Genomic DNA, 22,417 nt, shown 5'->3' on the forward strand with positions numbered 1-22,417 from the left:
TTACCCTACTTGTTCACTGATTGCTTCTCATACATGCTCTGACCAGGGGGCTCCAGCTGAGCCTGTCACCTCCTGCTTAAGCCAGCGACATTGCCCTCAAGCCAGTGACCTTGGGATTTCAAACCTGGGACCTCAGCATCCCAGATCGACGTTCTATCCACTGTGCCACCACCAGTCAGGCTAGAGATTTTAAAATTATATATAAGTAGACTCTGGCCAGTTAGCTCAGTTTGTTAGAGCATCGTTCCAAAACAAGATTACAAATTCAATCCCTAGTCAGGGCACATACAGGAAGCAACCAACGAAGGTACAACTAAGTGGAACAACAAATGAATGCTTCTCTCTCTCTCTCTCTCTCTCTCTCTCTCCCTTTTTCTCTCTGTCTCTCTAAAATCAATCAAGAAATTATATAATATAGCCTGACTAGGTGGTGGTGCAGTGGATAGAACATTGGACTAAGACACAAAGGACCCAGGTTAGAAATCCCGAGGTCACCAGCTTGAGCTCAGGCTCACCAGCTTGAGTGTGAGATCGCTGACTTGAGCGTGGGATCATAGACATTACCCCATGGTCACTGGCTTGAGCCCAAGGTTGCTGGCTTGAGCCCAGGGTCACTGGCTGGAGCAAGGGGTCAGTTGCTTGGCTGTAGCCCCCCCACCCCAGTTAAGGGACATGTGAGAAAGCCATCAATGAACAACTAAAGTGCCGCAATGAAGAATTGATGCTTCTTGCCTGACCAGGCGGTGGTGCAGTGGATAGAGCATCAGACTGGGATGCCAAGGACCCAGGTTTGAGACCCTGAGCTCGCCAGCTTGAGCGTGGGCTCATCAGCTTGAGCAAAGCTCACCAGCTTGGACCCAAGGTTGCTGGCTTGAGCAAGGTGTTACTTGGTCTGCTGAAGGCCCACAGTCAAAGCACATATGAGAAAGCAATCAATGAACAACTAAGGTGTCACAACAAAAAACTGATGATTGATGCTTCTCATCTCTCTTCGTTCCAGTCTGTCTGTCCCTATCTATCCCTCTCTCTGTTTCTGTCTCTGTCAAAAAAAAAAAAAAAAGATAGGCCCTGGCCGGTTGGCTCAGTGGTAAAGCGTCGGCCTGGCGTGCAGGAGTCCTGGGTTTGATTCCCGGCCAGGGCACACAGGAGAATCACCCATCTGCTTCTCCACCCCTCCCCCTCTCCTTCCTCTCTGTCTCTCTCTTCCCTTCCCACAGCCAAGGCTCCATTGGAGCAAGGTTGGCCCGGGCACTGAGGATGGCTCCATGGCCTCTGCCTCAGGCGCTAGAATGGCTCTGGTCGCAACAGAGTGACGCCCCAGATGGGCAGAGCATCGCCCCCTGGTGGGCGTGCCATGTGGATCCCGGTCGGGCGCATGCGGGAGTCTGTCTGACTGCCCTCCCCCCCCCATTTCCAACTTCAGAAAAATACAAAACACACACACACACACACACACACACACACATATAAATACTCTTAACAACTTTATGTCAGTACACTTGAGAATAGTTGGGGAGCCAAGCAGGTGGCAACAGACAGCATGACATGATGGGGTGGTGCTATAGCTAGTGCTGAGGGAGCAGGGGGAAGGAGCATCCCACTCACCTAAATTATAATTTTCAAAAAGTTGAAGACAGGCCCTGGCTGGTTGGCTCAGCGGTAGAGCGTCGGCCTGGCGTGCGGGGCACCCGGGTTTGATTCCCGGCCAGGGCACATAGGAGAAGCACCCTGTCTCTCTCTTCCCCTCCCGCAGCCAAGGCTCCATTGGAGCAAAGATGGCCTGGGCGCTGGGGATGGCTCCTTGGCCTCTGCCCCAGGCGCTAGAGTGGCTCTGGTCGCGGCAGAGCGACGCCCCGGAGGGGCAGAGCATCGCCCCCTGGTGGGAAGAGCGCCGCCCCTGGTGGGCATGCCGGGTCGATCCTGGTCGGGCGCATGTGGGAGTCTGTCTGACTGTCTCTCCCCGTTTCCAGCTTCAGAAAAAAAAAATTAAAAAAAAAAAAAAAAAGTTGAAGACACCCTCAAATAGAAAATGAGCATGTGTAAGTAACTGTTTTCAACTCATTAATCAATGAGAGGACCAATATGATTTGAACACCAGTTGAAAGAACTGTTTTGTTTTGTTTTTCAGTGAGAGGAGGGGAGGCAGAGACAGATTCCTGCATGCGCTCTGACAGGGGCAAGCCTGCTAGGGAGCAATGCTGTGCCCATCTGGGGCATTGCTCCATTGCTCTGCAACCAAGCTCTTCTTAGTGCCTGCGGCAAGGCCATAGAGCCATCCTCAGCGCCCAGGGCCAATTCGCTCCAATTGAGCTATGGCTGCAGGAGGGGAAGAGAGAGAGAGAGAGAGAGAGCAGCAAGAGGGGGAGGGGTGGAGAAGCAGATAGGCACTTTTCCTGTGTGCCCTGACCAGGAATCAAACCCAGGACATCCACACACCAGGCCAACACTCTACCACTGAGCAAACTGACCAGGGCCAAAAGAAGAATTTGAGAATCAGCCATATACACAGGTAATCAGAACACTAGAATGAATTTGCTAACATGTAAATGTTCTATAGGGCCATGTGATATAATGCTGGCAGTCCTTTTTTCCAGAGGACAAAAATCAGCTATGTCTCAGCGGGACAAAATCCATAGGCATTGTTATGGACAAAAATCTTTTCAGTTTTTTGCAACAATAGAAATTCAATCAATCAAGGTACAGGTGCAACCAAAATCAGGCAACCTCTGGGGAGGGTGGCACCCTGCACTCCAAGGCAGGCACATCCAGGGTCCCTTTGTCCATTTCCAAGTGTTGGGCACTTTCTCCTGACAGGGGACTATCTCTGTCTGTTCATACCTTCAGGACCACCTAAAGTACCTCAGTCTACTGGAATAGAATGACCCTGGGAGCTTCTAAACATCCTGATTCCAGGCCATACCCCAGACCCTTAAAATGGGTAATTCTGTGGGTGGTACCTGGCACCGGGCTCTTTAAGACTCCCAGGTGATTCTAATGTGCAACCAAAGCTAAATCACTGCTCTGAGGACATCCAAGCAGGGGCTGCAGGTCCACCCCCATCATCACTGCCCCCATCTTTCACTTCCTTTGCGGGATTCCTGTAATCCTCCTGAAACTTCCCTACTATCTTGCAGAAGGGCTGAGTAAAGGGCAGTCCATGATGTCTCCCCTTCCAAAGCCCCCTGGGGTGGCGTGGGGCAGTCCCAGAAGATGGCATCCTTAAAAAGTATTTTGCTCCAGGACAGAAGGAACCCACAGCTTGAGAGCGACAAATGAGAAGAAATCTGTCATCCTCAGGAAATTGGTTCCCAGCCTCCCCACAGAGTGACCATAACCAAGAGGCCCTTAAGGTGGCTAAACGAATAGGTTTAATAGTAATGCACCAGCTGCCATGGGAACACTTGCAACCAGCTGTGGGGCTGCGGTATCTGCTTCCAAAAGGGCACAAATCTGGACACATGGGGGCCCGGCTCCCACTCAGCTCCTCTCACAGGAAGTGGAATGGAGTGAGTCTTCTCTCAGCGTGGAGAGAGCCACAGCCACCCAGCTTCCCAGGCCCTGTCCCATCCTGGGGAGCAGGTTGGGGAGATGGCCTGGGCAGACAGGCTGGCCTTCATGGGAAGTGGCCAGCTTTCCTGGTGGCCAAAACCCTGAGCAGGCTAACCAGAGGCTGAGGGGTTACTATGGCTGCTTTTGATGACCTTGAGGATATCACTGATTCCCAAAGACAGTCGGGCGGTCAGGGTGTTGAGGGAGGTGACCAGGGTTTGTTGAGAGATCCCAGGCAAATCTCAGCTGCTAAAAAAATAAGCACAGTAATACCTATTTCCCGGGGTTGCTTTGAAGGTTAAATCACCCATGAACAGGAAAGCAACCAGCACAGAGCCAGGTGACAAAGTTATTCTCCCTCCCTCTTTCATCCCTCCCTCCCTGGACTTCTCTGAGAATCAGGGCATTGGGTTTGGCTAGCCTCCAGGTCTTAGATGTGCACTTTCCACAGCGGCAGCCACAACCCCATGTGACCACTGAGCCCGTGGACAGTGCTGGTGCAAACTAAGATGCCCTAAGTGTAAAATACACACCAGATTTCAGACTCAGTAAAAGAAAAAAAATACTGTCTCCCATTCATAATTTTATGATTACATATTGAAATGATAATATTTTTATATATTGGGTTAAATAAAATATATTATTTAAATTTACATCACCTGTTTCTTAACTCATTGGGAAACGAACACAAGTCATCATGGACGGCCCCTACTCAGCTGACCTGGTCAGGCAATATAATACTTCTTTAATGTGGCTACTAGAAAACCTGAAATGACCTATGTGGCTTGCAGTCTACCTCTAGGAGATGGGGCTGCTCTGGAATGGGAAAGCCAGTCCAGCCAGAAGCCATAAGGTAAAGGCAGGACTGATGGGGTTATGGGAGTCCATGGTGTTTGTTGACTTTCCTCAGCTGTACAAAGCAGGAACTAGCTTACAGCATCACCTCCCTGAGAGCTGGCACTTCTAGTATGGCTTCAAGGAGCTTTACACATTAATCCTCAATTAATTTTCACCAGAAAGGGTGGGGGGTAGATGAGTATGCCAGGTATGCTATGTGTGCTCTCTCAGTTCAGCCCTGAAACAGTCGTACGGGGACTGTCATCTCCATTTTGCAGCTGGGATTGTTGTAAAGTACTGTACTTTCATCCACGCATTACATAGAGACACCAAGGCAGTATACAGAAGAAATTTTGAGGAGTTTATTAATTAGCCGGCTAGCTACACGGGCACAACCCAAATCATGTAGAAAGTCCCTACAATTCTGTGGCTGATTTTATAGACCAAATCACATTCCGACTAGGGTGGGTAAGGAGGGGCTCGTGATCCTTTTGTCTAGACTCTCAGTGGTTCTCAAACTTTTTGAAATCGGGGCGCATTTAAAATCCTACAAATGCCTGACCAGGCGGTGGCGCAGTGGATAGAGCGTCGGACTGGGATGCAGAGGACCCAGGTTTGAGACCCCGAGGTCGCTAGCTTGAGCGCGGGCTCATCTGGCTTGAGCAAAAGGCTCACCAGCTTGGACTCAAGGTTGCTGGCTTGAGCAAGAGGTTGCTCGGTCTGCTGAAGGCCCACGGTCAGGGCACATATGAGAAAGCAATCAATGAACAACTAAGGTGTCGCAATGCACAACGAAGGACTAATGATTGATGCTTCTCATCTCTCCGTTCCTGTCTGTCTGTCCCTGTCTATCCCTCACTCTGACTCTCTCTCTGTCTCTGTAAAAAAATAAATAAATAAATAAATAAATCCTACAAATAATCGTAGACTCACTATATAGAAATTTCTGAGAAATATGTTATAATAATTAAGTCAAATTTTTTTTTTCAGAGACAGAGAGAGAGAGGGATGGATAAGGATGGACAGAAAGACAGGAACAGAGAGAGATGAGAAGCATCAATCTTCAGTTTTTTGTTGCGACACCTTAGTTGTTGCGACACCTTGAGTCCGCGCTCGAGTTGGCAACCTCGGGGTCTCGAACCTGGGTCCTCCACATCCCAGTCCGATGCTCTATCCACTGCACCACTGCCTGGTCAGGCAATATAATAATTAAGTCAAATATTAAAGAAAAAAATATAAAGTCCAAGTGTGCTTTTATGGTAATTTAACTAAATAAATACAAAATTAAATTTATTCTGATATTAAAAAACATTTTTATGTTACATTTTTTGAGTTATGCTTTTTAGAATTCTTAAAAAAGAGGGGTTAAAAAACAAACAACAAAAAAGTTAACTTTTTATATATATAGATACATTCTTAGTAAAATTTAGTAAATTCGGCAGGTCCTGGCACGAATGTGTTAAGTTTTTTCATTCTTGTGTTTATGAGAAACATGAGCCTGATGTGTCCTAGAGATTTCTTCAATGTTTGGGCATATCTTTGAAAGGCAAACTCTCATTTCCTTGTCAATACATTAAAGAATTCCTCTCTTTTTACTCTTAATTGTGTTGAGGGTAGAAAAATCCTAATTCACATAAATAGGATGTTGAAAATTGTAGTAAAATGTTCAAAGCTTTTTTAGATATTGCCACATATTCTTCTTTTATAGAAATCCAAAAGGTTTCAAGAGACTATTCCTTATGTTTAATCATCAATCAACAATCAGTGGATATAGCTGCCAGTTTTTCTTCTGTTAATGTTAAACCAAAATCACTTGAAGCTTCCATGAATGGGTTTCTAATACAATTGTATTGCTCAGTGTTAAGTGATGGGAAATGCTATAAATTAAATTCTGCCCGTCAGCCTTCAAGTCCTATTTTATTTACACTTAACTTTTGCTCACTTCCAGAATCGAATTCTTCAATATCACGCTTCTTTTAGAGAAATCTATCCATTTTATTTAGGTGTATTTATCTAAAAATAATATAATGATGTGTTAATAATAAATATAATAATGATGTGTTAACCTAAAGAGTGGTATTTCATAATGAAATGGTATAATAGAGTAACTATATTTATTTTTATATCTGGGCACATGCCGTGAACCAGCACAGCTAGTAATTCCAGGTCCCGAGTGGGAACGGTGCAGAATTAAGAAAATATGGGCTTGATCAGGCAGTGGCGCAGTGGATAGAACGTCAGACTGGGATGCGGAGGACCCAGGTTCGAGACCCCAAGGTCGCCAGCTTGAGCACAGGCTCATCTGGTTTGAGCAAAGCTCACCAGCTTGGATCCAAGGTCGCTGGCTCGAGCAAGGGGTTACTCGGTCTGCTATAGCCCCATGGTCAAGGCACATATGAGAAAGCAATCAATGAACAATGAAGGTGTTGAAACGAAAAACTGATGATTGATGCTTCTCATCTCTCTGCATTCCTATCTGTCCGTCCCTATCTATCCCTCTCTCTGACTCTCTCTGTCCCTGTAAAAAAAGAAAAAGAAAAGAAAATACGGGGTCGGGAGGGCCCTGTAATTGCTGCTGGCAAGAACAAAGTGTGCTCAAAAACCACATCTTGCTTTATTTATAGAGCAAAGTGAGCCATTAGCAAATCAATGAGATCTTTGATCATGTTTCCAAGGCAACCCAAGAATTTTACCAAGTGCAAAGAAACCCCACCATACATATCATCTTAACTTTACACCAAACAAAGGATAGAAGAAACTTGCCTCCAGTCTTTCCGGGGAACATGGGGGGTAGTGTAAACAATCCAGCACCACAGCTTAACAGCCTTTTGCAACCTAATCAGGCAAGTGAGGTGGGGGATTAGGCAGACTGTCAGTTTACAGCCAATTCCCCACACCTATGTCCCCCAAAAATCTAAACCCCAAAAACCCTGTTGGTTTTTTGGTCCCCAACAGGCACATATTTCTCTGGAATACCATAGGGCACACCTGGAAATCTTCTAGGGTGCACCAGTGCGCCCTGGCACACACTTTGAGAACTGCTGGGCTAGAGGTATACGTTACTCTCATGACTTCAGGGTGAGTCCGAGTATAGGAATTCTTGATGAAGGTACATAAACATTGTTTTCTTAGGTTTTTAGATAAATTCTGTCTTATTTGCTCTGTGTGGCAAGTGGCCCCAGACACTCTTTCAGAGAATTCTAGGAATTATAGTCATAGCTAAACTATGACCAGATGACCCAGTTGTCCTTGTAAGCCAGAAAGCTCCTGCATTCTTCTCTTTCCACTCTCCACAGAAAGGAGGGGGCAAGAAGCCTGACTTTTCCTCCTCAAAATGGCACCGCCGATACTAAGTTTTACAGTTCCCTGGCATTTTATCACAGGATGACCGAAGGCCAGAGGTTAGTGATACAGAGCTGCCAGGTGGCAGAGCCAGAATCAGGACCCTGGTGGATACTCCCAACACTACAGGACACCAGCCAAGCCTCTCTCCAGAGAAGTATTCCAAGCAGGGATGCTGGACTTAACAGAACAAAACAGGTTACCCAATTAAGTTGGAATTTCAGATCCACAATGGATAATTTTTTAGTATAACTGTTGTAAGGTGGTCAGCAATGGGGGGAGGTCACGTGAGGAACCCAGACCCTGGAACTTTGGCTAGAGCTGCCCACAACCATGCACGCCAAAAGAAACTTTCTGGGAGTCCCTTTGGAAAAGAGCGACTGTCTGCCAGGCAGTGAGATTCCACCACGTCATATTAGCTCGACCACCCTAGAGACTCTTTAAATATCCCAGACACCGTTTCATCCATGCAACTTCCCTGGCCTCTGTTCCCGGGACCAGGGAACCTCATCAGGTGGGAAGTGCTCTGTACTAAATAAAGCTTTTACTTATCCACACTTTGTGGCTACGCCCCTTCCTGCTTCCTCGGCGGGAAAAATACCTTACATTTAGTGCCGAAACCTGGGAGGAGTCAGAAGCTCTCTCCCCTTCCCCTACGAGAAAGAACCAGGATCCCTGACATTCCACCCACTTTGGCACACGGTGCGGTAAATCCCCTGCCTCCAGCCTCCCCTCAGTTCTTTCTGCCGAGACTCCCTATCCAAAACTGCAGCTGCGTCAGGGACCTCTTTTCCATTTCGTTCCGAGTGCGTGTGTGCCCATGGAGATGACCCGAGCACATCCACTTTACTTATCCGTCCTATGGCCAGAGCTTGAGTTGCAGGAAGCCAATGCTGAACTCTGACCACTCCGAGAACTGAGGATGGCTGTGGGGGTACAGGAATCTAAACCTAATCCAAAAACACTCCTGGAGTGCCTTATCCAAAATCTCTCCCTCCCTAAAGAAGAAACTGTTCTTCTCCGCTGTGGCAGGCCACAGAACCCACTGGATAATCGAACCAGGTAGCCTCCTGAAGAGACTTTCGGTTTTAACACCCTCACCAATTTAACTATCGCCAAAAGAACTGGGAACTGGTTGGAGATCCCTTACATTCAGGGCTTCTAGTTATTCATGCTTCCGTCCTGTACTCTGTGCCGCCTGCTACATGGCACAGGCCCTTTTTGGCCAGAGAAACCTCACCTAAACCCTCCACTCCTGATCTTTCCACCTTCGCCCGACCCCCTACTCTCTCCCCCTCCTGCCTGACCCCCGGGGGCTCCCCTCTCTCCGGACCCCTTTCTGGTCCCCCTGTGGACCTCTTCCGCTTAGGTCTCTTCCCTCCAAGAGCTCCCTCCCCTCCCTTCTTAGGATCCTGTTTCACATTCACCCGCATATACCAGTCTCTCTTTCTCCTCCCCAGCTGGCCAGGGGCCCCTCCCTTCTCCTCTGTGTTCTTAAGCTCCTCTGTCAGGCTATTCTCAGCCTGCCATTGGCCCTTATACCGGTTTGCAGGACGCCCAACCCTAATCTTCTTACAGGAAGGCCTGGCCCTATCCTGCCTTTGGCTCTGGTGTTTCTGGCCGGACCTGGGTGCTGGGCTCCCCAGGAGCCCCCTTCCTTTTATTCTAAACCACAAACCCCTATCTGAGACCTGTGAACATGGCATTTAAAGTTTTTAATGGTCCAGAGAAACAGGCCAAGGCTACTCACCAGGCTCGCATGCAGCAGAAGGTAACACTCCAAACCCAGGCTCTTGTGGCAGTCCTGAGGCCAGCAGAGCAACAGGAGCAAGGCTCAGGAAGTGCCCAACCCAAGTCCAAGCCACAAAGAGTGTCGGGAGCCGATCAACAACTGCTGGCTGACAAGGTCACAGCAGAAGAAGATCCACAACTGCTGGCTGACAAGGTCACAGCAGAAGAAGATCAAAAACTGCTGATTGACAAAGTCACAGCAGAGAAGACCAATGGCTGCTGGTTGACAAAGTCACCATAGTGAAGACCAATGGCTGCGGGTTTGACAAAGTCACCGCAAAGGAAAGGCACAACGATACTTCCCCCTTTGATCTTTTGAATTAATCTGGCCTTATATCCCCCCCTTTTCTGGGTGTGTGCTATCATTTATGGCACAGGGATAATAGTACCGTGCTTTCCCTGTAGATTCATAGTAATTTCTTTGGAAATGAGACAGAGGGTGTGAGTTTCACAGAAAAGCCTGTAAGCCCCTTGAACTGGGCTCATAGACATAAGAGGCTGGCTATGATATCCCTTGTAAAGGGTTAAGTTTGTAGGAGAATTTCTTCTTATTAATCATGTTAGAAAGAATAGATTGTGACTTATGAATAGGTAGGAAACAGTAACTATACACAGAGCACCTTTCAGCCTTCACTTAATTCATCACTTTACCTCCCTAGCCTTTTCATGTAGTAGAGTAGAGAAACTTTCCTTTCTTCTTGCATACCTGACCTGCAGGTGGTGGAACACTCTGAGAAGAATAAAGTTAGAACTTAACTAGTGTATGAATATAGTAAATAAATAAAATTTGACTAGACAATAGTCTTAGGTAAGGTGTAGTGGAATAACCCATTGCATGGCCTTGGATGGGAACACAGCCAACAAGAAAAGAATGTTTTGCTAAGAGAATTGTTTTGTGACTTGAAGGCGGGTCACTGAAACAGGTCTATGTGACTGAAGGCAGTTGCTGGGCTTTTCTCAGTAAAATATTCTCATAAAATTTTTGTACTTTCCAAGGTTATCCCTTCAGATAAGGAGAGGAATGTGGAGGAATCCATAGAAGCAATAGCAATTAATGCCTTCTGATATTATGTTGCTACTAAGCTATCTTGCAGGTGCACTTTATGTATCTTTAAGCAAAAGTTACTCTTGATGTTATGCCAATTTCTCAGTAAACAAGCCTTTTGAAGTCTTGTGAATAATTAGGACACTGCATGAACTCAGGGCCATTTGCCTGAGCAAGCGGTGGTCCTTTGCTAGTACTTGATGATTTCGTCTGCTAATCTCTCTCTCTGCGCCCCTGACTCACAACAACAGTAAGATAGAGTTATTAATTAGTACTAATCTTTTAGAAGTTTGTACCAATATTGTTATTGCTATTCAAGTTATTGTATAACTATACTTTGAATGATTTATCACCTGATTTATAGCTTATAGATATGAATTAACTGTTACCTGGAAATATGTAACCATAGTGAAACAAAAACAATGATTAATCAATGTATTCAAAATACCATGTGATTGTAACTTAGTGTGTGTGTATAAAAAGAAAGCTAGACCAGCATTTGGCAGAGATGCCTGGCAGTAAATGCTAATGAGAGAATAAAGAGAAAATAAAGAATTCGGCTCTCTCACTCGATTCGCGCCGACGCCGTCTCTTCCTGTGGGACCCCTGGATTCCCCCCGGAGCTGGACCCCAGCAAAAGAGGAATCCCACCAGCAGCTTGCTTTAAGTGTGGCAAGGAGGGTCATTGGTCCCAGCAGTGTCCCTGCCCGCGACCGCCCACTGAGCCCTGTCCTGATCCTGACTGCAAGCAGCCTGGTCACTGGCGGGATGATTGCCCCTTTGGGCAACAGGCTTTTCCTCAGCACCTCTACGTGGAGGACAAGCTACCCAAATGGAAGGCCAAGACAGCCAGGCGGGCCCGTTGTTCAAACTCCTAGGACACGACCTGGACTCGGAGAACCCAGGGTCAGGTCAGTCCATCTCATTTGTTGTGGACACGAGAGCTGCCTTCTCTGTTTTGCCCTCACACTCTGGACTTCTAGTTCCCTCACAGGTCTCGGTTATGGGAATGGATGGGACCCCTTCCTTTCCCCTTTGTATGCCACTCCTGACATGCAGTTTGGCCTCAAGCTTGGCCCTATACAGGACCGCTGACAGTCAGAACCACTGCCACTGGGCCCTACCCATCTCCAGCTCGCCAAAAGGTTGGGCCCTGCAGACCCTCCCGTTGCTTCTGTCCCTCCCACCAGGAACCTGCCACCAGAGTGAGCTGAAGCAGGGAGCAATGCTGTTCAGTAAGACTGGCCTGATAAAAGAAGCTTCAATCTCCTCAACCATCTGTGAGAAAAATTAAGTAAGAATCTCTCCTCCTACAACCTGCTTAACTCCTAATGGCAGCCACCCATTCTTACCTAGGCTGCCTCTATCCTAAATCTTCTTCTAATTATCGTATAACTCATATTTGCTCCTCTTTTTTAAATCCTTACAGAACCACATCCGCGAAGTTTCTCTAATCTAACAGGTCTAACAGATGTTCCTCCCGACTCCAGTCAAAGCCACCACCTTCCCATCTCCCCTTCCCACGAAGCCCCTAATCAGCAGAAAGTAGCCAGACAAATAAACAGCGCCCCTAATTAACACAAAAGATCGGAATGTAAGGTGGTCAGCAATGGGGGGAGGTCCTGTGAGGAACCCAGACCTGGGAACTTTGGCTGGAGCTGCCCACAACCATGCACACCAAAAGAAACTTCCCAAGCCTGACCTGTGGTGGTGCAGTGGATGGAGTGTCAACCTGGAACGCTGAGGTCGCCGGTTCAAAACCCCGGGCTTGCCTGGTCAGGGCACGTGTGGGAGTTGATGCTTCCTGCTCCTTCCCCCCCCCTCTCTAAAAATGAATGAATAAAAAAAAAAAAAAGAAACTTCCCAGGAGCCCTTTGGAAAAGAGCGACTGTCTGCCAGGCAGTGAGATTTGACCACGTCATATTAGCTCGACCACCCTAGAGACCCTTTAAATATCTCCCACGCAGTTTTTTTTTGTTTGTTTGGGTTTTTTTTGTTTGTTTGTTTTTTGCATTTTCCTGAAGCTGGAAACGGGGAGAGACAGTCAGACAGACTCCCGCATGCACCCGACCAGGATCCACCCGGCACGCCCACCAGGGGTGACGCTCTGCCCATCCGGGGCATCGCCATGTTGTGACCAGAGCCACTCTAGCGCTTGAGGCAGAGGCCACAGAGCCATTCCCAGCGCCCGGGCCATCTTTGCTCCAATGGAGCCTTGGCTGCGGGAGGGGAAAAGAGAGACAGAGAGGAAAGAGAGGGGGAGGGGTGGAGAAGCAGATGGGCGCCTCTCCTGTGTGCCCTGGCCGGGAATCGAACCCGGGACTTCTACACACCAGGCCGACGATCTACCACTGAGCCAACAGGCCAGGGCTCCCACGCAGTTTTATCCGTGAGACTTTCCTGGCCTCTGTGTCCTCCGGACCAAGGAACCTCGTCAGGTGGGATGCACTCTGTACTAAATAAAGCTTTTACTTATCCACGCTTCGTGGCTACGCCCCTTCCTTCTTCCTCGGCGGGGAAAAATACCTTACAACTATGTTCCTAATTATTGCATGGGACACACTTATACTTAAAAAAATTATTTGTTGTGGATCTGAAATTAAAATTAACAAGCTGTTCTGTATTCTATCTAACAACCTTAACTGCAAAGTAGTGTTTCTACATGGGCACTGTGAAAGGAAGGCTGGGGGACAGGGACGCTTCCAGCATGATGTGATGTGTAAGGTGAAGGTCAGGATTTTCTGAGTCCCTCTGGCTTGGGAACAGTGGATGTGATACAATGGGGGGGGGGGGGGACCTGTGGCTAACCAAAGAGTGCCTGCCCCACTTAAAGGAAGAATGCAAGACTGCTGGTTTGTGGCTGCCACTATAGAAAGTAGAGGGCTGATGACAGTGTTCAAGTCAAGGAAGGCGATGATCACATAACTTCAAAGATTCTGATATTTCCTCAGCTCCAGCAAATTCTTCCCTGGTTGTGTCATTAGATGCAAAGTAGCAATGGTGCTCCTTGCTTCCTCTGCTGCCCACTAAACCACTGAGATGTAGGGAACTTATCGGATACTCAATTTTTGGCAGAATAGGATTTCCAGTAGATGTCCCAATAGGCAAGAAGTCAGCCTTCACCTTCAAATAACCCCTGTCCTGAGCTCTCTCCTTCCTGCCACCTGGGGTGGTGAAAAGAGCACAGGTTTGAACCTGGCGCTGCCAAGTCTTGGCTGGCGGAGCTTGGGAAAATAACTCAACTTCTCTGGTGCACCGGTTTTCTCACTTGGAAAACGGGAGTGATCCTTGTATTGTACCTACTCCCTTCTGAGGGTCGCGCGAGGAGTAAAGGGATGATGCATGCATAGTTCCATGAACCTAGCAGATGGTGTCTCTTCTGCTTCCCATAGGGCTCTCCCCTCCCGCTTAGGCGCTCATCTCTCTTAAAACATCTCACCGTCTGCGGCCCCTTTAAGACGGCCCGGAAGACCCAGTTTCAAGGACGAAGGCAATCCGCTAGCTGCCGCCTCTATGCTAAGCCGTCACTTCCGGACGGCAGTGCTTGTGTTCTTCGATTTCGGTGGTCCCGGGGTTGTGAAAGTGTGGGAGCGCGGCACGTGCTCTGTTGTATCCGACCGGAGATTCTCGCTCAGCTCTGGCTGGTCGCCTGCCTCTGGCCCGCACGGTGACGCGGGCCTTTCGCTGCCATCGGCGCTGGCTTGCGGCTTCGGGCCCCGCCCCGGGGTGGTAACAAAACTCTACCGAAGGCCGGAGTCCCTTCTGCGGAGACCGGACTTCAGGAACCGAACGGCTCCCGGCATAGTAACTGGCACTTGGACGGAGGAGGCAGAGGGCACTTGGTCCGACGCAGGCACCCAAGTTGAGGTGAGCCGTTGTAGGAGGCGCGGCAGCCTAGGGGCCCCCGGCTGTTTATTCAGCGCGGGTTCCTGGGAGTGTGTAAACATTGAATGAGACTTGCCTTTCTTATTACCCTCTTTCCCCAGGATTTCCTCGGAAAATGACAAGTCGCCAACCGCGGCGATTGGGGCGAGCTGGGTGGAAGGTAGGTTTTAGATTTTGGAACGCATGCAGCGATCATTGCCTCCCACTCAACCTCGATGGGAACATTGGGAGTGACCTAAATTTGGGGATGTCCAGATATGTCAAGCATGGAGACGAAATATCACAAATATGGTCTGGGGAAAGGTTCCTGTGTTGCTGAATCTGCCTAGTTATGGGTGCAGCCTGGTACCAGCGAGCCCTATCCTGACCTAAAGTAAATTCCCCAGAAGTTTTTACTGGGTTTTGAATTTGCAGTAACAGGTGTGAACATTCTAGCAGCAGTTTAATGATCATGTATGATACTGCAGACAAGATCTATTGCTGAAAGAAGAAGCCTGATGTAGTTAGTACCAGGGAGCAGGTCGATTTCAAAAATCTAACCAAAGTATTGGCCACGTACCACCATGCTAATTGTTAAGGATACAGATAAACAAAACACCTGGGCCTCTTGTTCTCAGTGATTTGAAGAGACTAGATTAAGGGATCACACTAAAGAGGGTGGTGAAAGCTCTGAAGGAGAGCACAGTTTTCTGAGAACATGTATCACTAGGAGGCTGGTATAGACTGGAAATCATTCCTGAGGATGGGATCCCTGAGCTGGACTCTGAAGGGTAAGTAGGTGTTTGGTGGGAAGGCCAGGGGAGCAGCATGTGCAAAGGCCTAGTGGTCTAGAAATTGTGGCTAGTGGGGGAACTGAAAGGCCATTGTAGCCGAGAAAACAAGGTGGAAAATGGTGTGGGACAAAGCTGAAAAGGTGGGGAAGGGCCAGATCACACAGAGCCTCTGGCTCATGTGAGCATTTTGGTCTTTCCTAAGACTATGGGAGGTCATTATCAGTGTTAAACAAGAGGATGGTGTGCAAAAATCTGTAATTTCAAAAGGACACTCTTTGCAGAACAATGCTGTCTAATAGAACATTTTGCAATGGTGGAAATGGTCTGTATCCCCACAGTTCAGTAGAGCAGCCACAAGCCACATGTAGCTATTGAGTGGCTGGTACCCCTGCAGTGTGGCTGGTACCCCTGAGGAATTTGCTTTTAAATTTTAATTTAAATGGAGTGGCCGCTGTGTTAGACAGTGTATTGTATTGAACGGAGTGGTGACTCCTGTATGGGAATCGTGACAATGCAGGTTCCCTTTTAAATCTCCTGTACTTCATTCCTTCCTGGGTAAAAGCTGAGATGGATTTCACTCTGGGAAGAGTGCTCGTGTTGATTCCTCCTGTCTCACACGAGTGACTGCTTGTGGAACCTTGAATTTTTATTTTCTTGGTCCTCGGGAGGCAGCATTCTTCCTTCTCCCATCATGGCCTGTTTTTGTCGCTGGACATAGACTGAGGAGTGACATCTTATGCACTTCTAAGTAAATCTTGAGTGGTCAGAGCATGATGTCTGTGGCTTGGAGGGGTTGTAAAGAAAAGTAGTTACTGGTGATAAGGGGCGCAGATCTGGAGAGGTAGACTGCAGTGAGTTCTGGAACATCGAGAAGGAGCAATTTCAGAGGTACCAGCTGGTGAAACATGAGACAAAAGGCAGGAATCATTGAAGCGCTTGAGAGGGTATGGGGAGTTCGGGAGTTGGGGACAAACTAGGAAACACATGGCTAGAGGAAGGGAAAGAAGATATAGGAATAAATAGGTTGGTGTTAGGTAATAAAAAAATAATAAAATGAAAAGTGGGGGGAGCTTGTCAGAGTTCAGATCTATTGTGGTTTTGTTACAGAGAGGTTTCTGAGAAAGGCCCCAGGTGGTGGTGTGCACATTACAGCCTGGAGAGGGTAAGTTAGGATTGCTTTGAAGTGGGAGGGACCAGCCTTCAGAGTCAGGGACCCGAAGACTTGGAAAGAGGAGGGCTGATTGAAGCAGGGTCACTATGGGGCACTTTCCACATCGTGTTCTAGGTGGAAGGTAGGTTTTAGATTTTGGAGAGTACTTTAGCACTAACAGTTGTGAATTCTCTGGATGTTCAGGCTTCCTGAAGTAGAATGAAGACTGTAAAGGGTGCCTTCTTTGCAGGTGAGTTCACTGGAAGATTTGTGTATGTACTGGGTGATTCCATTTCTGCCTGGTTCTCTGTGCCTGAATGTTACTGTTTTGTTTTCAGACCTTCCAGGCTTGTTTGGTTTAATTGTTAACCACATAATTTTTTAATGCTGACCTGCATAAGGCTCTGTTTTTTATGGATATAAGTAAATGGAGTCAAAGCAATCAATGAACAACTCAAGTGCCACAACTATGAGTTGATGCTTCTCGTCTCTCTCCCTTCTTGTCTGCCTGTCCCTGTCTCTCTGTCCAAAAAAAAAAAAAAAAAAAAATCACATCAAGATCTTGAACTTCTCTCTTTGTCCACTAGAGGATGCAATCTTACACCAGACTGTTCTCTTTTGTAACTTGGTACAAAGTGGTTTTTTGGGGGGTGGGGCGGAGGTTGAAGGGGGTTTTTTTTGTTTTTGTTTTGTAATTTAGCCAAGACCTTATTTCACTGCAAGTTATGCAGAAAGTTAATCTGCCTGGTTGGGCTCTTTCTTAGGAATCTGCCAGTGCGTCCCAGTCACATACAGTTCCTTGGAAGTATTTGTTTTGTCATATGGACCAGCTGAACCAAATGCAGCCATGGGACACAGCCATGCACGTGGTGCTTGGGGATAAGAGCACATTCTACTGGAACTTTTCATCAACAGTCATTGCTGGTGACAACAGCTGGTTTTACTCAATGTGAAAGACTTTTTTTGGTAAGGAGTCCAGTGTAACACTTTCCCAATATTTGAAGTCCCAGGTGCTGTATTAAGGGTTTAAAAGGGTTTAAGGGCAGTAGAACATTGCTCATACTTGAAATTGAAAGGTATGTATCAAGACCTGACAAAGGTTCAAGCCAATGTGGTTTAGATTGCTGATTGTTATCCATTAGTAAAGCGCTATTGAACTGGAAAATGGATTACCACTCTGGAAGTGTAATTCTAGTGGAGTGTGAAATGTTCTCTGGTTTATGAGCCTGGCTGACAGCTTCTGATGGATTAAACAGATGTCAAATTGCACACTCACTGCTGGCCGCACTGGGCTTCCCTTCCAGATAATATGACGGCTCTGGGAAAAAGGAAACCACAGGGCTAGGGTTGGGGGGCAGTTTTAGTTAAGGCAGTCAGGAAAGGCCCCAGATCCTAAGGTAAGGGAGTAAATCATGTGATAGCCTGGAAGAATATACAAGCCAGTGCAAAGGGAGCCAGTCCAGCCAGTATGAAGGAGTGTGAACAAGAGGGTTTTGTTTTTCTTTAAATATTTTTATTTATTGATTTCAGAGAGAGAGAAAAACATCAATCTGTTTCTGTATGTGCCCTGACCAGGCATATTGCATATTGGGATGATACTGTAACCAACTGAGCTGTCTGGCCAGGGTAACAAGGGGGTTTTCTGAGGGGACTGGAGACCAGGTCTTGTGAAGCCTTGTAGGAAAGTTTGGCTTTTACAGTGAGTAGGGTCAGTAGCTCATTTTCCTCTCATATTTTAGGATCCATTTTCCCCCCTAACAGAGTAGGTTACATTAGAAGTATGTACCTATTTCTTGTCTGTGCTAACAAATTTACCCTTTGGGCTGAACCCCGATCTGTGCATAGGCAGCTGGAGGAAGCAGCTGTTGAATCCTAACTGAGGTAAGTGACATGGAAACACATTTGGATCTGACTGGTAAAGTTCCTGCAACTGACGCTGTGCCCTCTACCTCATAGGTGAAGCCAGCGAGACTGCCCAGTTGTTTGCCTGGGTCCGACTGGCAAGGACCTCTATCCCTTGGAGGCCGTGCATACCTCCATCATGAAGTCATCCATTGCCTGTACTCCTGCCTGTTTCCACCTCGGAGGAACTGTGTACTTGTTATTCCAACAAAAAGTACATTTTGTTTAAATAATTTAAACTGCTATCCAGGGGACTACAAAAAGTACATTTTCCTGTAATCTTTACAAGGTGAAAGCCTGTTTTGGCCTGACCAGGTGGTGGTACAGTGGATAGAGCGTTGGACTGGGATGCAGAGGACCCAGGTTCGAGACCCCGAGGTCACCAGCTTGAGCACGGGCTCATCTGGTTTGAGCAGAAGGCTCGCCAGCTTGGACCCAAGGTTGCTGGCTCGAGCAAGGGATTGCTTGGTCTGCTGAAGGCCCATGGTCAGGCACATATGAGAAAGCAATCAATGAACAATTAAGGTGTCGCAATGCGCAACGAAAAACTAATGATTGATGCTTCTCATCTCTTCGTTCCTGTCTGTCTGCCCCTGTCTATCCTTCTCTCTCTCTCTCTCTCTCTGATTCTTGTTAAAAAAAAAAAAGCATGTTTTGGTTTTACATGGTTACACTTAATGAATGCATTTAAAACAGTTATTTGTTCTAATATTTTTCCAGAGTTATATAACTACAGCAGAAAACTAGTTCTTTTATTGCAAATTTAATTGAAGTGGTTGGAAAGTCGCGTGTCTCAGGCCTGTCAGCCATGCCGTTGTGCTGGTCACACAACACTGCTTTGGAACTGCAGCCACCGTCAGAACATTGAGACTGCTGTGTGGAATTAAATAAGACTCATTCTGCCTGACCAGGTGGTGGCACAGTGGTTAGAGCGTTGGACTGGGATGTGGAGGACCCAGGTTTGAGACCCCGAGGTCACCAGCTTGAGCGTGGGCTTATCTGGTTTGAGCAAGGCTCACCAGCTTGGACCCAAGGTCGCTGGCTTGAGCAAGGGGTCACTCGGTCTGCTGTAGCCCCCCCCAGTCAAGGCACATATGAGAAAGCAATAAATGAACAACTAAGGAGCCGCAATGAAGAATTGATGTTTCTCATCTCTCTCCCTTCCTGTCTGTCTGTCCCTGTCTGTCCCTCTCTCTGACTCTCTCTTTCTCTGCCAATAAATAAATAAATAAATAAATAAATAAATAAATAAATAAAAATAAAGCTCATTCTTTCTTTGAACAACAAATTTCTCATTAACCAAACCAAGCCTGACCAGGTGGTGGCACAGTGAATAATAGAGCATAGGACTGGGACACGGAGAACCCAGGTTTGAAACCTAAGGTCGCCAGCTAGAACGCAGGCTCATCTGGCTTGAACACAGGCTCACCAGCTTGAGTGCAGGGTCGCTGGCTTGAGCATGGGATCATAGACATGACCCCATGGTTGCTGGCTTGAGCAAGGGGTCGCTTTTTCTGCTGCAGTCCCCTGGTCAAGGCACATATGAGAAAGCAATCAATGAACAACTAAGGAGACTAAGCAACAAAGAATTGATGCTTCTCTCTCCCTTCCTGTCTGTCCCTCTCTCTGTCTTTGTCACAAAACAAACAAACAAAAATAACCACCAAGACTTGGGTTTTACCAGAAGCTGGCTGTCCCCAGCAAGTATATTTAAGTCAAACTCTGACCTGTGTGCCCATGTGAGTTATGGGCAGAGCTCCCATAAATGCCTTCAGTAATGGACTATCTTTGTTCCAAATTACTTTGGCTATTTGAAAGTTATTTCTTCGATCATTTTAACTATGTGTAATCACTGCTTGATATTTGTTTATGGTTTTCCCCCCAAAGTAATAATGCACTAGTTTTTTTGTGTGTGTTTTTTTTGTTTTGGGGTTTTTGGGTTTTTTTATTTTTTACAGAGACAGAGAGTGAGTCAGAGAGAGGGATAGACAGGGACAGACAGACAGGAACGGAGAGAGATGAGAAGCATCAATCATTAGTTTTTCGTTCCAACACCTTAGTTGTTCATTGATTGCTTTCTCATATGTGCCTTGGCTGCAGGCCTTCAGCAGACCGAGTAACCTCTTGCTCAAGCCAGGGGTCCTTGGATCCAAGCTGGTGAGCTTTTGCTCAAACCAAATGAGCCCACGCTCAAGCTGGCAACCTCGGGGTCTTGAACCTGGGTCCTCTGCATCCCAGTCCGACGCTCTAGGCAATGCACTAGTTTTTAAAAGTTTGTAGGATGAAGAGGCTGACACTGAGCAGTCCTCTGCCCCACCCACCCCACTCCCCATAGTCCTCCGCACAGGTAGTTGTTTTCAGTTTGCCTGGTTCAGTCTTCCAAGTTCACTGTCTCCCTATCTCTGAGCACAGCCCATGTGCTGCTCCTTTGGTCTCATCTTAACCTTTGCCGGCTGACCTCCTTTCTGGTGGATTCAGGCTGAGCTCCCACTGACCTCCCCTCTGCTTCCCCTTCCCCATCCTCCCCAAACAGCCCTGTGTAACTGTTTCTGTCTAGATTGCATTCAGTGTTTATGTCCTGCACGTAGCAGAGTTCTCCAGCACCCAACTCGGCCGCTGCTCTGCATTCCCTTTCTGTTCACTCTCAGTCATCTTGCTGTTTCCTGGCTAAGCTTATTTGAACCTCTCACTAATTCCCACATACCCTGGTAGCCTCGGTGTAACTTTACACAAGGTCAGCCACAGCCAGTATCTAGCCATTCCAATTTTTTCTTAGATGAGGGAAAGAAGACTTCAGACAATTCAGTTACAAGTATGTGTTAAAATTTTGTTCCCTTGGATGCCATGGGAGAGGCCCCAGTAGGCCAATTCAGAAGTACGTTTTTAGGTAGGGAGATTCTGTAGGAAAGTATATAAAGGACAAGTTATCGCTGTTAGACTAAATGCATGAAGAACCACTGGCTAAAGGTCCTGACAATCGGCTAGCTGGCTGGCTGGGTCGGAAACTGGTTTCCCAGAAAACTGACAAGTATATCAGCAATGCCAGTCTTATCCCAGAAAAAGTTTATGAATTCTATCAGGCGAAAAGTGGCTCTGTCCCAAGCCTAGTTTAGACCAGATTTTATTTTATGCTTTTTCTTTGTGACCTAGACATCATTTCCTGTCTTGGTCAAATATCTGATGACTTGGCCAAGAAGGCCCATCCTGTTGCGTTTTGGTTCTAAGAACATAAATGAAAGTTTTGTCAGTTCATCGCTTCCCAAACTGTGAACTCAAGTCTCCTGAGTCTGTCAGATGCAGGTTCTGGGGCAGCAGGTCTGGGCTGGAGCCTGGAACTCTGCCTTTCCCACCAGCTCCAGCCACTGTGGTCCTGGGACCTCACCAAGGAGTGAGGGAGGGCACTGTAATTTGCTCTGTATTTCTCAGGGTGTAAAGCCAGTGGCCACCGCCACCATCACAGCCGCCTGGCCAGTGCAGGTTCGCATTAGATTCGGACAGATGGTAATGAAACAATGGAGCCAAGAACTGGTGGGCCATTACCTTTAATCCTAGCTTGCACCCGGCGGGCAAGTAAAAACACATACGGGGCTCCAAAACCCACTCATTCAGTGCTCACAAAGCTACTGACTTATCCAAGTTTCCTAGAATCAAAGGTTTCTAGCTCACCAGACTTATTCACCTCTGTTCCCCATCTCCTTCTCTCTGCACAAACTGGCTTCTCCTTCAGCACTCCGCCATCTTGGCTGCTTCTCCTCTCCTCCACATGGCCTTTCTCTGTTCTCCTACAGCATGGGCTCCTCCTAGAACGTAATCGCTCTTCCCCTGGAACAACGTATTCTCTCTTCCTTTTAAAACCTTTTGGCGTGAAAGCCCTCGTCCAACACATATTAACATAATCACACCCATCACAAGCAAGAAAGGCAACTAATATTATCACCTGGACGACAGGCTTCCACATAGGCAGTGCCATCTTTAACAAAGTGAGCATAATATATTTTATCTGCCCAACACAGGGAGAGTGGACTTAGGTGCAGGCTTAGTTTGGTAACAGTGCCTGTTTCTTATCTGGTGTGGACTTCTTCAGTCTTCCCAGGTTGTGGTCCCAGCCTCAGGAGGGACTTATGACCTTGAATTCTTTTGGTA

At 47.2% G+C, this 22,417-nt stretch overlaps 2 long non-coding RNA genes and 1 other non-coding gene across 5 annotated transcripts; all 3 read left to right on the plus strand.

The window, feature by feature from the left end:
• Positions 1-11,067: 11,067 nt before the first annotated feature.
• LOC136403041 (uncharacterized) lies at positions 11,068-12,252 on the plus strand. Its single transcript, XR_010751076.1, has 3 exons — positions 11,068-11,475; positions 11,755-11,858; positions 11,994-12,252. It is a non-coding gene; the product is annotated as an uncharacterized lncRNA (long non-coding RNA).
• Positions 12,253-14,023: 1,771 nt separating this feature from the next.
• Positions 14,024-18,899, plus strand: LOC136403040 (uncharacterized). Of its 3 annotated transcripts, XR_010751075.1 has the most exons (6): positions 14,024-14,431; positions 14,551-14,609; positions 15,159-15,219; positions 16,577-16,622; positions 17,137-17,338; positions 18,329-18,899. It is a non-coding gene; the product is annotated as an uncharacterized lncRNA (long non-coding RNA). The 3 variants fall into 3 exon arrangements; XR_010751074.1 differs by lacking the exon at positions 15,159-15,219 and having other exon boundaries at positions 17,137-17,345; positions 18,335-18,899; XR_010751073.1 differs by lacking the exon at positions 15,159-15,219.
• Positions 14,738-14,922, plus strand: LOC136404720 (small Cajal body-specific RNA 16). The gene has a single exon (XR_010751425.1). It is a non-coding gene; the product is annotated as a small Cajal body-specific RNA 16 (non-coding RNA).
• Positions 18,900-22,417: the final 3,518 nt, after the last annotated feature.

The sequence above is a fragment of the Saccopteryx leptura genome, chromosome 4, assembly GCF_036850995.1.
Source record: "Saccopteryx leptura isolate mSacLep1 chromosome 4, mSacLep1_pri_phased_curated, whole genome shotgun sequence".
Taxonomy (NCBI): Eukaryota; Metazoa; Chordata; class Mammalia; order Chiroptera; family Emballonuridae; genus Saccopteryx; species Saccopteryx leptura.